At 41.6% G+C, this 13,763-nt stretch overlaps 1 protein-coding gene across 2 annotated transcripts in view; it reads right to left on the minus strand.

Annotated features, from left to right (window-relative positions):
- MATN4 (matrilin 4) overlaps positions 1-13,763 on the minus strand; it is a 75,101-nt gene that overhangs the window by 28,762 nt on the left and 32,576 nt on the right. The window lies entirely within an intron of this gene.

A 13,763-nucleotide genomic window follows, 5' to 3' on the forward strand; every position in this document is an offset into this window, starting at 1 on the left:
GCCTGCAGAGGTGCAAAGATCTGCTGGTGAAAACACTGTCAGCTGAAGCGGAACGTGACACGTCAACAGCTCATTCTTCATTTTCTCCCGCAACTGGGGCTGCTAGGAGAAAACTTAGGTATCCTAAGCAACCCGCTGGCGGTGATGCAGGGCAGGCAGGACCAAGTTTGAGCATCTGGTCCTGACTGAAGGACCTGGCAACAAATTCTGACATGTCTACTGTCACTGCATATGATACTGTCACCATAGACAGAATGGTGGAGGATTACATCGGTCACAGCATTCATGTAGGCATGTCAGACAGTCCGTACCTGTACTGGCAGGAAAAAGAGGCAATTTGGAGGCCCCTGTACAAACTGGCTCTATTTTACCTGAGTTGCCCCCCCTCCAGTGTGTACTCCGAAAGAGTGTTTAGTGCAGCCGGGAACCTTGTCAGCGAAAGGCGTAGGAGGTTGCTTCCACAAAATGTGGAGAAGATGATGTTCATAAAATTGAATTATCAACTCTTCCAGGGTGACCAACCTCCAGAACGTACAGAGGGACCTGTGGTGGTGGATTCCTGTGGGGACGAATTAATACTCTGTGAGGATGAGGATGTACACAACACTGAAGAGGGTGAGGAATCGGTGGATGAGGAGGATGAGGACGACATCTTGCCTCCGTAGAGCCAGTTTGTGCAGGGACAGATTAATTGCCAGCTTGTTTTGTGGGGGCCCAAACGAACCAATCATTTCAGCCACAGTTGTGTGGCAGACCCTGGCGCTGAAATGATTGATTTGTTAAAGTGTGAATGTCCTGTTTATACAACATAAGGGTGGGTGGAAGGGCCCAAGGACAATTCCATCTTGCACCTCTTTTTTTTCTTTTCATTATGTACTGTTTGGGGCCTAGTTTTTCAAACTGCCATCCTGTCTGCCACTGCAGTGTCACTCCTAGATGGGCCACGTGTTTGTGCTGCCCACTCGTATCACTTAGCATAGTCATCCAGCTACCTCGGTGCAACCTTTTGGACATAAAAACACTATTGTGAGGTGTGAGGTGTTCAGAATAGACTGGAAATTAGTGGAAATTAAGGTTATTGAGGTTAATAATAGCATAGGAGCAGAAAAATCCACAAATTCTGTGATTTTAGCTGTTTTTATGCTTTTTAAAAAAAAAATACAAATCCAAAACACAAAACCCAGAACCCAAAACACGGAAGGGTGGTTTTGGCAAAACCAATCCAGATCCAAAACACGAAGAAAGATCCAGATCCAAAACCAAAACACGAAAAGTGGCCGGTGCGCACCCCTAACATAAACTACTATATAACTTAATTTTTTATCTAAAATTCATACTAACAAATGTTGAAATCAGTTGCTAACCCATACAGTCATCTGTCAAAAATGGAATAAAACCTTTTCCAAGTTAACCTTTCTTGTACCCCATTTATTCATATCACATCTTTGTAAATATGAATCAAATATTGAGACAGACACCACAGATACAAACCTGGCAACAGCCACTACATGGCAGAGACATGGCATATTTGTGGATTTATCCTTGCATGAAGTGTACAGGGAAATATTTGGATTAGCAACTGGCTGTGGGATGGATTTTTTAAATAGGTTTAAGGGCTAACAGGGCTTAGCTGTGTGTAGTAACCGGATTACAAAAATGTGAACAGATCCGCCTAAAGGGAAACAATGCCATTATATTGTTGGCATCTTAAAATCAAAAGAGTCCAAAAGTTAAGATTAATAATGAACTGCAGAAAATTCAACTCCACCTGCGTGGCTGTGGAATTATTGCTTGAAACTAAAAGCAAAATACAGTAAAATGAGGACATCTACAAAACGTACATATATAAAGCCATTATTCATACAATAATCCTTCAAGACATTTAATTCATTCATTTCTCAATAGGTTATTGATTTAACATCTCTAACCTCTCTACAAAATACACTTTATTTTCCCTCTCTAATGGAACAGTCCTGGATAACTTAGCTTAGTTCCGACATCAAAATGTAACCACATCAGGGAAGGAAGTTAAATTTGTTTTATTGACACAAAGTTGGCCCGATGCGGAGTTTGCTTTCAGCTTAAGTGTGGCGACTACAAACAAAAGCGCTCTCTATAAATAAAGATGTTTGAGGTTGCAATCCTTTCCCTGCAGGGTCTCACACAGTACAGTGAATGGCATCTGGTAAGCCTGGATAGATCTGTCAGCTGTTACTGTGCAGAGACCACCTTCCATGCTGGATCAAGAGAATTCTATTTGCTGCCACACATAAAGTACCCTTTATTTATCGCCTATCTGCAGTTGTACAGTAGTCTGGAAGAATATACTAACATAGGTGCAAAATTGCTCTAGAACAATCAAAGGTAATTGATAATTAAGTTACTGCATGATTGCACTATTTACTAAATAGCTATGGGTCTGTTTTAAATAAAGGAGCAAAAATGTAATTTCCCTGTGCTTACCATGACAGGGATCACTGTACTAATTAGAATTGGAGAAGGGGAATAACGATTATCTTATTACCTAGCATTCCTAGGAAAAAAAAAAGAGTGATTATTTTCAAATAGGGGAATCTACTTTTTCAATCGAGTTACTGCTTTATCAATAAAACCTAAGGCCTCTGTCAAATAAATAAAAAGTTATAAAGGAACTCTTTCTTTGTAATGTTTAGGTAATGCTCTTTCTTCATTCTTGCTCACACATGATCAATAGTGTCATTACTGTATTGCCGCTAATGTGCACAGAAACATAATGTACGAGACCACTACCGAGCCTACATTTATCTAACATTTATCTACATTTATCTAACACCTTCTAGAAGATAATAGCTAGAATCTGATTATATGTTATGTGCAACATCTCCACTTCTAAAAACCCGCACTTTAGTAAATATACCTCCTTGTGTTTATTTGAAGCAGCCCCATTAACTAAGTTCCTAAATCTGAACTCACCCTAGTTTTAACCATAATTAGCAAATCTGTCTATCTGTTGTTTTATTTAATAGTCTCTGTTCTCCATTACAATTGATTTAATCATTTTCATAATATGTTGCGCTGAGCATGAGCCTTGTACCGAGAGTGGGCTATGATTGTATGCTAGTGGAGGTGAGGTAGGGGTTCTCCTTGCTAAAATCTCTATACAATAGAACGGTAGGAACAAAGCTTGTCTCATCTATATATGCGTTTTTGACATGTAGTTATTACTACTGTATACAGTATGTTATGGGTAATATAAAGATTATTTTAAATATTGCGTTAAGAAAATATCTAAATGTGGTCGTCATTACTCCCAAAGTTAAGAGTACCTGTGAAGTGTTTATATAATTAAACTAGAGATGATGGTTCGGTTTTTGTGAAAAGAGAACACATTCGAACTTAAGGGATCTGAGTCTGAGTCCCGGCTTGCGTCTTCCCGCCAAGTTCGGATCCCAGGAGCAAAACATAATTATCCAGGAGTCGGATCTAGTGTATTTTGGATTGCATATACGAGTCCTTCCCTTGTGATCAGGGCCGGCTCCAAGGTTCGGAGCACCCTGTGCCGGCCGTTCAGAAGGCGCCCTAAAACCGAATTTGTGGGGTGTGGCCTAATTACCATAGGCCACGCCCCCTGTGTGTGCCCACATGGCACGCCTCCAAATAACGTCAGGCTGGAGGTTAAGCCCAGCACTCCGTCACTGGCTGGGCTTCCCCCAGCCCTCTCCAGTCAGTGAATGGTTGCCGCGCGCATGTGCGCGGCTTCCATTCACACTCCGGGGACACTCCGGGGGTCCGGTACCGCTGCACAGCTGCGGCAGTGGGGTCCCCAACCTCCCGATTTGACCACCCGCGGGCCACTTTGGCCCGCGGGTGGAACAGCGGGACAGCACTGTCCCGCTGAAATCGGGATGCTGGGGAGGGGTGCCGCCCCTCTACGGGTGGCGCCTCTGTGCGACCACACTGGTCGAACACCCCTAGAGACGGCCCTGCTTGTGATCAGGAGCCATTTCACACAAGAGAGTGGAGGGAGAGGGTGAGGGACTAAGTGCTATATAAAAAGTTTATAAACGCCATCAGGACACCAGATTAGGGCAGAGAGAGTTGTAGTAGGTAGATGCATTGGGTGGGAAGGGTGATTGCAGGCATCATTGTCATTGTGTGTTTGTTTGTCAGACACACACTGCACACACACTGCAAGCAAACAGGCTACTGTGTGTGGTGCTGCTGCAAAAAAAAGGCTATTGATTATCTGTCAAAGTGAATCTGCACTTATTTTTCTCTCAGAAAAATCTATCTACACTGTAGTATATTGTTTCTCACTTGTGTTTGAGGGCAGTGCTGATTTCAAGATTATTTGTACAAAAAAGACTCTGCTGTGTCTGAGCTGTACCCCAAGAAGACCTCTTATCCTGTTATTAATTTTTTATTTTATTTTATCTGTTGTCTAAAAAAGCCTGCAGTCTTTTCTAATTCAATATAATATATTGTATTTTTCAAGAATTGTGTGTTGAATCAGCATATATTACTATTCTAATTGTGTGTGGTGGTATCCCCCATCATCTGCACCCCAAACCAATTCAAAGAAGACTTGTTCTGTTCCTGGTGCGTAAAAAAAATTCCCATTTTTTTGTAAAGGAATTTTAAACATTTGCATAGTGTATTTTCCAGTGGCAGCTACTGTATGTAGTGGTATCCCCATTATCTGTACCTCAGAAATCATAAGTAGAAAAAATTTTTTTTTTTTGCAGGGGTTAAAAAAAAATCTGCAGTCTTTTAATAAAACTGCATGATAAAGGTAGCAGTCCCTCCTTTCCTTATCTCATTGTATGTTCACTTGGGTTGGGGGTAGTTAAGTTCAACAACAGTAGTTTTACTCCTCAATAGAAGAGCAGGAGCAACCCAGTACTAGTGCTGTGGCTGCTGCCAGTCATAGTACTTCTTCAAAATCTACTAAAGGTGGTCAAGGAGAAAGAAGGTGTAAAGGGCACCTCAAATCTAAACTGTATTTCACAATCATTAAGAAAACATTACCTCATTCCATGAAAGGAAAATTTACTGCTGCAAAAAATAAAATTGCCAACATGCCATACACCATGTGCAGTGGCAAGAAAATGCTCAGACCATGGTCTTTCTTTGTGATCGGTGGTCTTGATACTGCTGTTTCATGCACTAAAAGGCCTATTGCAAAAGGTGGTGCCAAACACAGTCAGGTATCTTCTATAACCTTGCATGCAACACCTTTTCACTCTGTCTAGTTGTGTCACCTTTAAAACAGGCAAATCAGTGCACAAAAAGAACACTAAGGCTGAATAACAAACTGTTTTTACAAACTGTAATTGTAGAGAAGCCTCCTTCCACCACTTCTGCACCCTCTGCAAATGTGAGGAGTAGTACTAAAAGTAAGGATTGTGACATAGACATTGAGAATGTTACTGTGGAAGTGCAACAAGATGAGGGGGATATTTGTGTATCTGACGCTAATGAGGATGTTGATGATGAATGTGTTGGACAAGACAAGAAGTTGATAAAATTCAAGAGGATGTTGTTTGTGCCAAAGTAAGTTAGCTGTCAGTGTAAGCAGTTATTGCCAGTGATAAGTAGAAGTAGGACATTGTCATGCCTGGGCATAAGACCAAAGAAGACACCGCTTTCTGGTGGAATCATTTTTCCAAAATCCTGACATTTGTCAAGCCATCGGTATCATTTGTGAGGCCAAATTAAGTAGAGGTAGGGACGTTACTCATCTAGGCACTTCTTCCCTGTTACACCATTAGCAGCGAGTTCATGCAAATTATTACAATTTGAAAAATCCAGTAAAATAATAACAAGCAGTCCAGCATCAGCTACCAGCAGCATGGATAGATCCCAGCACACAAAATCTCCACCATCAACACTTTCCTCATCTACCTCCTCATTAATGATTGGAGGTAGTCCGTCTGCATCCAGTTTGCAAAGGCTAACTGACTCCTCCCCTATTCAGGATTCCCAAGAAGAATCATTGCACGCTAGGGCTGCTGCTGATGCTGCTGGAGGTGAATCTTCATTACAGAAGGGGACCAATAAGACTAGTAGTTTAAAACAATTGACTGTGAAACAATCATTTGCAAAAGCAACCAAGTATGACAGCTGCCATCCTGTTGCACAGAAGATCACTGAAGCCATGATGGCTATATTAGCACTAGGGGGTAAATTTACTAAAATTTGGTTTCAGTTCCATTCTATTTTGTGGTGATTTTGAGGTGATTTTGAGGGGTAAATTTACTAAGAATCGAGTTTGGTCGAGATGAAAATCTTGGGTGAGTTTAGGCATGTTTTCATCTCGCAAATTTACTAAAGGCAAACTCGGGTAATCTCACTCGTAAAACTCGGGTGAGTTAGCAAACTCAAATCTTCTCACCATCGGCCAAAATCTGAAGTACATTTCACCTAAAACATACATGTTGCAAATTTACCAAGAATTGAGATTAGAATCTCGGGTGGGATGCCTGCAAACTCGCTGCCAAATTGATGTTTTAAACACTCCTTTCAAGATCTGAGAGTTTTGCTGAAACATACACATATAAATATATATATATTTTTTTCCATGTTAATTGTTACTTAATTTTCTGAAAAAAATTACGTGAGGTCCCCCCCAAAACACTAACCGGCCCCGGACTTGCCAGCCTGTCCTGGTACCTAAAATTACGGGGAACAAAATGAATAGGGTTCCACCATAAATTAGGTACCAGCACCTGGCTGCAGGGCCAGTCCTGGTTTTAATTATAGGGGTAAATAAATTGCATAGGGGCACCCCTATAAATAAAACCAGCCCTGGACCCTTTCTAGCGGGGGGCTGATGCCACAGCCAGGGGTGCCCTTTCACCGGGCCCCCAGCTGCAGCATCAGTCAGGGATCCCTGGGGAGTTGAGTATCCCTCCAATAAAGGGATACCCCTCTCCAAGGCACCCCTGGCCTAGGCTGCTAGCCCGGGGCTATCCCCGCCCACCCCTGGGTGGTGGGTGGCGGGTTGATAGTGTAGGTGTAGTGTAAAATTAGAAATAACATCATAATAACACAGTGGCACTACAGGTCCCACCAAGCGTCCCCCACATGCTGGTACTTATATAACCACAAGTACCAGCATGCGGGGCATTAAGGGCCCACTGGTATGTGTAGTTAGCCAATGAGTGGCTCCTCCATGTGGGTCCCAGCCAATGAGCGTCTGATAATGGAAGCTGCCGCTGATTGGCTGGCGGCCCGGACACTGAAGTCATTTGCGATACTGTAACACCATGCTGATACATGTTTTTACAGAGTGTCCGGCCACCTAATAGGATTTCGAGGGACAAAAGGTGAGTATTGTTTTTTTTTTTCAGGTATTTCGATTGGAAACTTTACGTTGAGAAGGGGACATGAACATCTGGTAGCAGGTAAGTATGTGTGTGTATGTATGTATGTAATAAAACTTTATTCTCACGGTGTGTGTTGTATTTTTTTACACATTTATTTACAGGTGAACTACACATACCAGTGGGCCCTTAATGCCCCGCATGCTGGTACTTGTGGTTCTCCAAGTACCAGCATGCGGGGGAGGCTTGCTGGGACCTGTAGTTCCACTGTAAAGACAATGTTGTTATTTATAATTTTACACTACACCTACACTATCAACCCGCCACACACTGCCCAGGCGTGGCAGGGGTAGCCCGGGGCTATCAGCCTAGACTAGGGGTGTCCTGGAGAGGGGTACCCCTTTATTGGAGGGGTACTCAACTCCCCAGGGATCCCTGGCATGGGCTGACTAGCAGTTAGGACTGATGCTGCAGCTAGGGGACCCGGTGAAAGGGCACCCCGGCTGTGGCATCAGCCCCCCACTAGAAAGAGTCCAGGGCTGGTTTTAAATATACGTGGAACCTCACGTCAATTTTTTTCTACGTATATATATTTAAAACCAGCTCTGTCCCTGCTGCCTGGTGCTGGTTCGTAATTTACAGTGGAACCCTACACATTTTTTCCCCTGTAAATTAAGAACCAGGACAGGCTGGCAAGTCCGGGGCTGGTTAGTCTTTCGGGGGGGACCACACATAATTTTTTTAAGGAAAAAAACCCTGTTTTTTACAGGTAGAACACAAGCACCCAGCACATGTCTCACTGATATGTGCAGGCTGCTAACTCGGGAGAGATTTGCAGAGAGAAAACAGTACAATCTCGGGTGAGAAATCTCATCTTCACTTGCAACTCGGGTAAGAAATCTCAACTTCACTTGCAACTCAGGCGAGAAATCTCGATTTGCTTCACCATCGAAAAACTCACTTTCAGCTAAACTCGCTTCTTAGTAAATTTGCAAAAAAAAAAAATCACACCCGAGTTTTGGCGATGCAAATCGAACTTAAAAAAAACACAACTTGACCAAACTCGATTCTTAGTAAATTTACCCCTAACAATCAGGTATTTAAAAAAGACAAAACTGACTCAAAATCCCCAGAAATTCAACTTCACACACAAATATAATTTCAAATAGACCATTGCTACTTCCACATAGCCTTCAGTAGAAAAGGTTTATTTAGTCGATGTGAAAATAGACCAAAATAGACCCCAAATCACCATTTCAATAGAACCATTAGAAACAGTTCTATTTGGTTTTAAATCATATAGAATTGTCTGAAAACTCAATATGCTGGAAAAAAACAGGGGATAGAGGCATGTGGCGCACTGTGATTGCACTGTGGCTGTATAAATCAGGCATTTAAAAGGCATAGCAATGACTTTTTAAAAATGTGGATATGCAAATTAGCACTGGAATGAGGGTGTTTGTGGGTAATACAGTGCATGTGACATGTTCTGGCCAATAAGAATGCTTTTATATAATTTTGTGTCTATTTTGGGTTCTATTGAAGGTGAATAAAATACATTTAGAACTTCAAATAGAGACCAATGCACCACCAAAATCAGAATGGAATCCACTTTCCCACTATTTCCTTATCAATAGATGGCATAACTATCTCATCTAGTCCCAAAGTGCATTGTCTTGGTAGTCATCCTGGACTCTTCCCTCTCCTACAAACCACATATTCAGAACCTTTCACAGTCCTGTCATTTCCATCTCAAGAATATTTCCTAGATCGGACCCTTTCTCAACCAGGATGCCACCAAAACCCTCATACATTCACTATTCGTTTGCAGATTGGACTACTGTAACCTCCTCCTATCTGGCCTCCCCAAATCCCATCTCCCTCTCTTCTCAAATCTGTGGTCAATGCTGCTGCTCGGCTCATCTTCCTCTCCAAACGCTCTACATCTGTCTCCCCTCTCCTACAAGCCCTCCACTGGCTCCCCTTCCATTTCAGAACCCAATTCAAGGTTCTCACACTCACTTACAAAGCCCCCACCCATTCCTCTAGCATTTACATCTCTGATCTCATCTCCCTTCACTCTTCTGTCCTACCTCTTTGTTCACTTCATACACGCCGCCTTTCATGCCAATTGACTACTTCCTCCCACTCCTACCTCCATGATTTTGCCGACATTGCTCCCCACCTTTGGAACTCCCTCCCTCTCCCCATCAGACTCTGCATCTCTCTACAATCATTCAAACAAACTCTTAAGACCCACTACTTCATTAAAGCCTTCCAGCTCTCATCCTAACTTATTTATTTATTAACAGTTTCTTATGTAGCGCAGCAAATTCCGTCGCGCTAACTTGCTGCTACATCTTCCTTCCTCCCCGCCTACCCCATCTGTGTCACTCCTGTTTGTCTGCCCCTCCATTTTAGAATGTAAGCTCTTTTGAGCAGGGCCGTCTACCCTCTTGTGCTTCTCCCTACTGTATTTTCATTTATCTCTTACTCCCCACTAGGGCAACTAACACTTGGCTGCTTATGTGGGCGTAAAGGTCGCTAATATAGCAATGTTTATTTTCCTTGTTCGTGTATTGTATTGTATTGAAAGTTGCTGGTTACTTATTTGTTTATGTACTTTGTAAGGCACTGCAGAACATTTGTGGCGCCATAAAAATAAATAATAATAATAATAATAATAATAATAATAATAATAACAACCCAAAATCGACTTAGTAAATTATCTATTTTGAATAGAAACACTGTGGTCGATTTTGTCAGGATGTTGATTCTATTCTGATCAATTTTAAATGGAACCATAATATCGACTAATGACTTACATAGCTTAATACAGCTATTTTACTCACAGCCAGCCTATGCAATTACTGCTGGCAAGGTAACCTCAATTGTTGCATTGCTCTATGAATGGTTATTTTTGTTGCAGATAGGGTTAAAAGCTGCAAAACATCTTTACCATCTATCTTACTTGTGTCTCTGTTGTTGGGTTTTTCACTATGAGTTCCATTCTGACATATTAAAATCCATTATTCACATATATAGATAAGTGATATAAATATTAATTTCTCTGGTTGCTTATGAATCCCCTTATTTGCATATTGATGAATGTATCAACATTTTAACCATGTCATGGAGATAAGATTTGCACTATTTATATCAGTCCTGTGTAATGACACTAGAATATTGAAACCTTTTGACTTATTATACGTTAGTGTCTTGTAAGTCAGCGACTAGGGTAAGATAAACAGTATCCTTATTTTGAAATACATGCCAACTCTCTCTGAATTTAATCTAATTAAGACTGAGAATTTATGTGTCAATATTTTCACCCAGCCGACTACTGTAATTAAGAAAATATATTCTTTGTTTCATTTATATTACAGACTCATACCCTTTCTTGTGGATAACTATTTTTGTGCCTATTTTTCTCACATATTTTAATTATATTTATTAAAGGTTATATTTCAGAATATACTCATTTTTCATTGTTGCATACAAGCCATCATTAAAAAACTGTGCCCCCACGAAGGGTTCTCCGTTTCTGTTGTAATTCTTCTTTCTTTTACAGCAATTCCCTCTGAGTATGCATATGTACTGTTGCTAACCCAGGGGAGCACCATCAACCTGAGTAAGAAGAAACAACCCAGTAGTTTTAGATTTTTAACTTATAAATTGGTTTTCATTTCATAATATTACTACCATTACCATTGTTGTTCTGTGCAAGATACCTTTGTTTCTTTTGTATTAAACCACTGGAAAAGCAACTAGAGATGCTGAAGAAGGAGATGAAACAAAGTGAGACCACAAAGTATGTTGGACTTGTAGATTTCAGGACCAAAGGGTTGTCAACATCTTGCAATTGAATCACTAAATGTTGGCAACCATGCTTGATCATAGGTTTAAGTCAAACATTTATTTCCAAATGGCACAGATCTTAAGAGATGCAAAGAGCTCCTCACCGGCAAGCTGTCAAGTGGCACATGATACGGTGACGTCTCCTGGTTCAGTTTCTCCTACAAATACTGCTGCCAGGAAAAAAACTTTTTCCAAGATACCCTCTGGTGATTATGAGTCAACTGAGTGCATCAGAGTCAAACATTATGATATCTGGTCAGGCTTAAATGAATTGGCCACAATTATTGACACCTCTACCGTGACTCAATCTGATACAATAAGCATCAATAGAATGGCAATTTGGAGCCCCTTGTACAAACTAGCTTTGCTTTACTGTGTACTCGGTAAGAGTGTTAGCACAGCTGGAAACCTTGTGAGCGATCAGTGTAGGAGGCTACTTCCAAAAAGTGTGGAAAAACTGATCTTCATAAAAATGAATTATAAATTCTATGAGGAGGACCTTTGCTGGCCAATTATGACAAATTACAGAGCCTTCTGTAACAGTGGATTTCAGTAGGGATGAGCTAATATTGTGTGATATTAACAATGATGAGGATGAGGAGGATAATTACATTTCTCAACTTTGATGATGATTAACAACTCTGTTAGCTGCCTTAAGCACATTAATAGCTTGGTTTGTGGGGACCCAAACAAACCCAGCACTTCAGCCACAAAAGTGGCAGTCCCTGTTACTGAAGTGCTTAGTTTGTTAAACTGTGCATGTCCTTTTTAATATGTACAACATAAGGGTGGGTTAGAGGGCCCAAAGACAATGCAAATTTCATTATTGGCTTTGCCAAGCTTGTGTGTGTTTGACAGGCAGTGTATAATATCCTACGTTACTGTGGTGTTCATTTTCGTTTTATCTTGCAATGCCATTCATCACCACTTTCTCATCCAGGTGTATAGGCCCTGTTTCTTGCAGCTTCTCTATAGATACAGAATAGTATCATCAAATCAAATAACTAATAATTATTGACTTTGACTAGGCTGTTGCCTTGAATTTCTTGTATTGGCAGATGCCTGTGATTTGCAGCTTGGAATCAAGGAGCAAATCAGCAAGTAATGCAATTGCAAAGCTGCACGTAGGCTGCTTTGCAATTCCATCCTTGCTATTATGCAAATGCAGCAGGAGGTGTATGACATATCCTGCTGAATTTGCGATCCCAGCACTGTGATGGAGGTCTAGGCTGGGATCACCATCGCGACCATCAGTGATCGATGGTTGCGATAGTGGATGGCGTTGGGCCACCGGCCAGCTGAGTAAGGCTCAACTTACTCAGGCTGGCTGGCTTGCAAGGCCATGGCCTTGCCACTCCCGGAAAACTGGGTGGACATGCCCCCATTTCCGGGAATGCCGGCTGTCTCCATCCCCGCACCGCCCCTTAAATGCCTCTGCCTGACAATCAGGCAGAGGCACAGAAGGTGCTGCGTGTGACTATGCAGGACCCATTCTGCACACTTAATTGGGAATCTGCAATCAGCAGTGCACTTGCATGCACTGCTGAATCAGCCTCTCAGTTTCCACTTTAGAAATCTTATTGAAATTTGGAAGCTTATTTTTTAATAATGTTTTCCATGTCTCAGATTTTTTTTCTTAATAGTTATATTGGTACTATAATGAATACATGAATGAATGAATGAATGAATGAATGAATGAATGAATGAATGAATCAATGCTTTACCTGACTTCCACTAAATCCTCCATCTCCATTTACCTGTGCTGTCCTTGGGCCTCGGATTTAGTTCTTGATAATGAAAACATTCTATAGAATTGTATAGTTTATTAAATTGCCATCTTGTCTTCCACTGTAGTTCCACCATGTTTCATAGATGTGCCGTATTCTTTTAAACTGACATTTGGCTGTGCCGCTGGTCTGTAGCTTACTTTAGCCAGCCAGCCAGCTCACTGCAGCTTTTGACCAATATGGGTGAAAACAATATTGTTAGCTGTGAGGTGGTCAACATTGAATGGAAATTAATGTTATTGATGTTAATAATACTGTAGCAGTTTTTATCAATTTTAAAGAAATCCAAACTAAAACTTCATCAGAGGACCCAAGGATGGTTTAAGAGAGGATGAGCCCTGTGTGCAGACTACTCCATCTGCCCCCCTTCCTCTCTGTGGTGCAGTAGACTCTTGCATTGTGCCAGAGTCTACTGCACATGTTCATGTCTCCGGTAACACAGTGCCCGTGCCACAGTCCCGGAGATACCTCTACTGTGCAAATCTTTGGGAAAATCTCTGTGAAAATAGCCACAGTGACGCAGCACTCTGGAGAGGTAAGTAATAATGAATGGAGGGTGTGCAGTATGGGCCCTCCTGTGTGCACCACACACCCTGCACCCATTATAGATATGCCAATGAGAGGACCATACACCATCTCACCCTGTAATGCTATACACCAGGGTGTATTAGTGTTAGTGAGCTCTGACAACAGATACTGCTTTATTTTATTCACTGTGCCTGTGTTGGTGACTCTTATCCCCCATATCACTGCTTTGGCACAGTGGGGAAAAGCAGAACTCCATACACATACTGTAAGTGCTCAGGTTCTGTGC

The sequence above is a fragment of the Taudactylus pleione genome, unplaced genomic scaffold (assembly GCF_031769625.1).
Source record: "Taudactylus pleione unplaced genomic scaffold, aTauple2 ptg000317l, whole genome shotgun sequence".
Lineage (NCBI taxonomy): Eukaryota > Metazoa > Chordata > Amphibia > Anura > Myobatrachidae > Taudactylus > Taudactylus pleione.